General features: G+C 51.6%; 1 long non-coding RNA gene across 1 annotated transcript in view; it reads left to right on the forward strand.

Annotated features, from left to right (window-relative positions):
- The first annotated feature begins 310 nt into the window (after positions 1–310).
- Gm32549 overlaps positions 311–5,806 on the forward strand; it is a 32,035-nt gene continuing 26,539 nt past the window's right edge. Inside the window, exons 1-3 of the long non-coding RNA XR_390857.3 lie at positions 311–1,724; positions 2,484–2,522; positions 3,084–3,257. This is a non-coding gene — a long non-coding RNA (predicted gene, 32549). The remainder of the gene's footprint in view (positions 1,725–2,483; positions 2,523–3,083; positions 3,258–5,806) is intronic.

A 5,806-nucleotide genomic window follows, 5' to 3' on the forward strand; every position in this document is an offset into this window, starting at 1 on the left:
CGGGACCGGGCTGAAAGGTCTGGGGAGAATGGCTTTCAGTGGGAGCCCACCAAGGCTGCTTAGAAAAGGGAGTTTGCCACCTTGCGTCTCTGAGTGGTAGAGAGGGAAGTCTCTAGAGCTGTCCTCAGTCCTTGCTTAAGGTAGATATTCCAGAATCTGAATTCTGCACCCCCCAACCCATCGAAGAAGACCCAGCTCTGGAAGACTCTGGGGCCCCACAGACCTCCTCACCCCGGTGATAATGTGCAAGCTGAGGGAGCTCACACAAGTTGAGGATGGAGAACTGGGCTCATCCCAGTGGGGACCCAGCCCTAGCCTAGGCTCAGCAACCAGGACAAACCCAAAGATCAACCAGGAGCTCCTTCTCAAAGGTGGAGCCCGGCTCTTTGTCACAGGCAGCACCAGGACACAGCTGGCTTTAGCTGCACCCAGCTCGTGTGTGTGTGTGTGTGTGTGTGTGTGTGTGTGTGTGTGTGTGTGTGAAGCCATACCCGCCCCTTCCCCCCTTATTGAGGTGTCTCAAGGAACCCACTGAACCACCCAGCCAGCCTTACTGTATGTGTTTCCTGAGCTCAGAAAGTCATGCCTTTGTATCAAGCACTTTACCCACTGAACTCCCCCACCCCCACCCCTTTGCCTCTAGCTTTCCTTGGGAGGGTGGAGGACTTGGGAGGAAGAGGCGGGACATGAAGCCCTCTCCACCAATGGGATCTTTTCTGTCAAAAAAATGCAAGCACCTGCAAATTTGTTGCAGCCAGCAATTTACCTTTTCTGCAAGCAAGAGGGATCTGCTCTTGTTTCTGAGTCACTGGGTTGTGGTGGTGGTGGGGATCAGGGAAGGAGACATCTGTGGTTTGGGAAGGAGGTGGGGGAGGCTCAGCAGCAGGCTGGTGAACAAGGCCTTGGAGAGGGTTCAGGGTGAGGTCTCACTCCATTCAACCAGAGGCAATGGTTTTTGTTGGCTGGAGCTCGGGGGCTTTATTAATAGCCACTTCAACATCCTTTTTGATCTAACAAACATTTCTTAAGTAAATAAATGTGGAAACAGCTTGACTTGCCGCAGAATCCTAAACTGGAAGTTAGGGCTGTGTATAGAGAGAAAACAAAAAAAAGCACTGGGGAAATCTTAGGTCAAGGATATTGGGGGCGGGACCGGAAACGAACATGGCGCTGCATGTAAACGGTTTGCCTTACAAACCTGAGTTCAATCCTTGGAGGCCCTGTAATCGTAGAAGGAGAAAAGTGATCAGCACAGAGTTGTCCTCAGACCTCCACAGGAGGGCGATGTACACGCGCGCGCGCGTGCGCGCGCGCGCGCGCGCACACACACACACACACACACACACACACACACACACACACAGGGGGGGGGGAATGATGAGGCAAAGATTTGGTATCATCTCCATTGTGTGGGGCTCAGAAAGGTGTCTGCGAGTAACGTCACTATTTCGTCTTCTAGGGAGGACACCGCCCCCACGGTGTCTGCTTCATAAATTAGAGAATATAGAACAAGCGACTGGGCTGTGTGGACCCCAAATACACTGACCTGAAACAAGAGGAAAGTTCAAGCTCCCTCTCACAGGACGGTCCAGAAGGGTGTGGTGCAAGGCTGGAAGGTAGAACTTCAACAGCCTCCACATCCAGCATCCAGCCTGGCTGCAAAGGAGCCTGTGGCAGCCACAGGAAGTGAGAGTCATGGAGATGGAGAGACATGCTCTGTACTTGTAAGAGCACAGCTCCAAAACTGGCTGTCTTACTATTGCTCCCTCCCTATTGGCTGAATCCAAGTCACTCGGTTAAGCTGGCACCAAAGGAGGCTAGGAAATGTGGTCTTGAGGTCCAAGGCCTTAAAGTGTGGAAGACAGCTGGTAGACTCTACTACCAGGCAGGGTGGCAAGTCATGGGCTGGGGAGATGGTTCAGAGCTTGCTGTGACATCGTGAGGACCTGAAGTCAAGCTGCTTCCCTCATGTCGAATAGCCGGGCATGCTGCACGCTTAGGATCCGCGGGGGTGGGGGGGTGGGGGGGTGGGGGAAGGCAGAGGCAGGAGCCGCTCACTATGGTCTGGGGATTTGGTGCTCCGCTTGGCCAGGCCTTTCGAGCCTTGACTAAATTGGAGTTAGAGAGCAAGAGTGTCTCTAGGTCCCACAGCCTGGAGGCTGGGGTCAGATTCATGTCCCCCAGCAGGTAGCTTCCTCCCTGCTGGGATGGCAGTCACATCCAGCTGCTTGCTCTGGACCTGGCTTGCTGCCTCCTAGTTACTTTTCTCCTGCCTGTGGCGTGCCACCTGGCAAAAGTGATTTAAAGAAGGAAGGGCTTGTGTCGGCTCACCGTCTCACCGTGGGAGGGCACAGTCCATCGTGGGGGGCGGGGAAGACGTGGGGGCAGGAGGGTGGGGCTGCTGGTCACATGGCAGGTGGAGTCTGGAAGGAAGAGGAGCAGATGCTGGGGTTTGGCTAGCTGTCTGCTTTTTATTCTTCCAGGTACCCCCAGCCTGGGGAATGGTGTCGGCCACTTTTAAGGTGAGCCTTCTCATCTCCGTTCACCTCCTAACCTCAATAATTCCTCCTGTCTGCCATGGACAAAGGTTCCTTTACCAGGGGATTCTGGGACCTACAAATAGACAACCCCATCCTCTCTGTATATCTGTCTGTTTGGGAATTAGCTATACAGAACTGGCTGGCCTTGAACTCTCACAGTATTAACAATTTCAAGCATTTAACATGCACATGCATGTTTATGTGAGCAGACGTGTGTGTGTGTGCTCTTGTATATATGTATAACCCAGAGGTCAGTTTGGGGCATCATTCCTCAGGGGCGATCCACCATGTTTTTTGAGGCAGAGTCTCTCCCTGGGACCTAGAGTTTTGTTTTTTTTTGTTTGTTTGTTTGTTTTTTTGTGGGGGGGGTAGCCTATTTGGCTACTCTGGCTGGCCATGGAGTCCCTGTCTCCACTTCCTCTTCCTTGGGATTTGAAGACTGTATACCATTGTGCCCAGTTTTTTAAACTGTGAGGTCTGGGGACTGAACTTGGGTCCTTGAGGAGTACAAATTGGACTGACAGAGCCATCTTTCCAATCCAGACGGCATGGAATGTTTGGACACCAGGGAAGAGGGAGAACTACCCAGAAGGCAGAGCTGACTGTGGGAGTTTGGAGGAAAGCTGTACTGGCCCAAGGGAGACTCAAAACCATGGAGCTGCAGGCAGGCATCTACTGTTGCTCCACAAGAAAGGATAGCGAAAGATGTAGTTTCCGGTAAGTGCACGTCACTATGGAATCCTTTTGATTAAGCGGTAGAAAAGAAAGAGATCCTTAGCCAGGCAGTGGTGGCACATGCCTTTAATACCAGCAGTTGGGAGGCAGAGGTAGGTAGAAATCTTGAGTTTGAGACCAGACTGGTTTATAGAATGAGTTCTAGGACAGCCATGGCTACACAGAGAAACCTTGTCTCAAAAAACCAGACAAACAATGCCCCCCCCCCAAAAAAACCCCAAAAGAGATCCCTCAGCTAGCTTCACCGGTAGAGTGGAGGGTCAGATGAGAACCTCACACACACCATCGTAGAGTGTCAAGACTGAGTACAGTGACTTAAGTAGGGCAGGACGCAGTTGGACCCAACCACCAAGTGTGCGCTTAAGATGGGCTTAGGCAAAAAGAGGGATTTGTTGATCCATGAAACTGATTTTAGGCATGGCTGGATCCAGGTGCTTGAACCATGCCCTCAGGCCGGCCTTGTTCTCCATGCAGGTCCTCTTTCCTGAAGCTTTTGTTCAAGTTTCAAGGGAAGCCCCCAGGTGTCCACCTGTATTGGCTCAGCTTGGGTCAGGTGCTCACGTTAGAGCCAATCCCTGCTGCTTGAGGGGATTTGGTGTTCTGATTGGTCAGCTCTGCGGTCCTTTTTCTGGGCAATCTGTGGCCTTAAAGAGCCAGACAAGGTGCAGGAATAACTTTGTCTGTGAGCTCACTCTGTGCACTTAGTGGGTGTGGCCGTGGTGGAGAGGCGGCAGCCCCAGCAGCAGCCAGAAAAGGGTAACGGTCAGGATCGTGGCTGATCTGAGATCTGCCAAAGTGGGTTCTCTCCAGTGACTGTGCGACACTTCCTGCTCCCTGACTTTCTATACTCGTGCAATTGCTAGCCCCATCCCACCCCATTCACCCTGAAATGTTCCCACCCTAATAACCTCCACTACCACCACCATGTCCTACCAGGCTGCAGGTACAGCGCCCTCAAGGACTCTGTTGCTGATCTCCATCCCAAGGCTCCTCCCCTCTCTACAGAGGAGACTGTGAGCTCTCTTAAAAGCCCTAGGCCAAGGGCCTGGAGCAATGGCTCAACTTCTAAGAGCGCTTGTGCAGAGGACCCAGGTTCAGTTCCCAGAACCTACATGTCACCTCACAACCAGCTGTAACTACTGTTCCAGGAGATCCAGCATTTCCAGTAGACACTGCGCGAGCGCGCGCGTGCGCGCGCGCACACACACTTACACACACACACACACACACACACACACTTACACACACACACACACACACTTACACACACACACACACACACACACACACACACACACACACACACACACACACACACACACACATACACACAGAGGCAAAACATCCACACATAGAATAAATATTAAGCCGGGCAGTGGTGGCACACGCCTTTAATCCCAGCACTCTGGAGGCAGAGGCAGGAGAATTTCTGAGTTCAAGGCCAGCCTGGTCTACAGAGAGAGTTCCAGGACAGCCAGGGCTACAAAGAGAAACCTTGACTCAAAAAACAAAAAAACAAAAATAACAAAAACAAAACTATATATATATATATCCAATAAAACCTTAGGTCAGTTGTCCTGGGAGTTTTCATCGGGGGCCTGAGGAGGTAGAATATGACGTGCAAGCATGAAATCCTGGCTCCATGTCCAGCTCTGAAACAGCTAGTGGCTCTCCGCTGTTCTCAAGATGAGACCCAAGCTGTGGACCCTTTCCCCTGTCCCTTCTCCCTATACACTCTGCACGTGGGCTTTTCCTTCCAGCCTTCAGACAGCATCCCTGACTCATCCCTGACGCCATCCCTTTGTATGTGCCATTGCATCTGCCCCAGCTTCTCATCTCTCTTCTGCTGGCTCATTTCCTGCTTTCAGTTGGATGTCTCCTGGCCATTCTTTTTGAGATAAAGGTCTCGTGAAGCCCAGGTTTGCCTCAACCTCTTGTAGGTAAGGATGACATTGAACTTTTAACCCTTCCACCTCCTCCTTCAGAGTCCTGGGATGACAGGTATTACCATGCCACTTTATGTGGAGCTGGGAATCCAAGATGCACTCTACAAACCGAGCCACATCCCCAGCTCCTTTGCATCTTCCACTGACCTCCAGAGCATCCCTCTCTGGGGAAGAGGAAATAAGGAAACAGGTTCTGAGAAGGAGGGGACTTAGCCAAGGCCACATGGCCAGTGGCTGGTAGAGTTGGGTTAAATTTAGTTGGATACTTACTGTGCCTTTGTTTCCAAGGACCAGACCAGAACTTTTGAAAAGGGCAGGGTTGAAGAGGGAGAACCTGATAGTGGGAGGCTCTGGACTGTATCTCAAGGGATGACGTTGGAGCTCAGATTTGAAGGCCAATTGTCTATATGTGGGCATGATGCCAGGTCTTTATCCAATGAATGAGCCAATGGCTTAATGTCCATATCTGTGAGCAAATACAGATCTCAGGAGCAGGTGCCTATGTGTCATTAGGTGTGTGCTGTACTGGCTGGTTTTGTGTGTCAACCTGACACAGCTGGAGTTATCACAGAGAAAGGAGCCTTC

Source organism: Mus musculus, chromosome 4 (genome assembly GCF_000001635.26).
Source record: "Mus musculus strain C57BL/6J chromosome 4, GRCm38.p6 C57BL/6J".
NCBI classification, from domain to species: domain Eukaryota; kingdom Metazoa; phylum Chordata; class Mammalia; order Rodentia; family Muridae; genus Mus; species Mus musculus.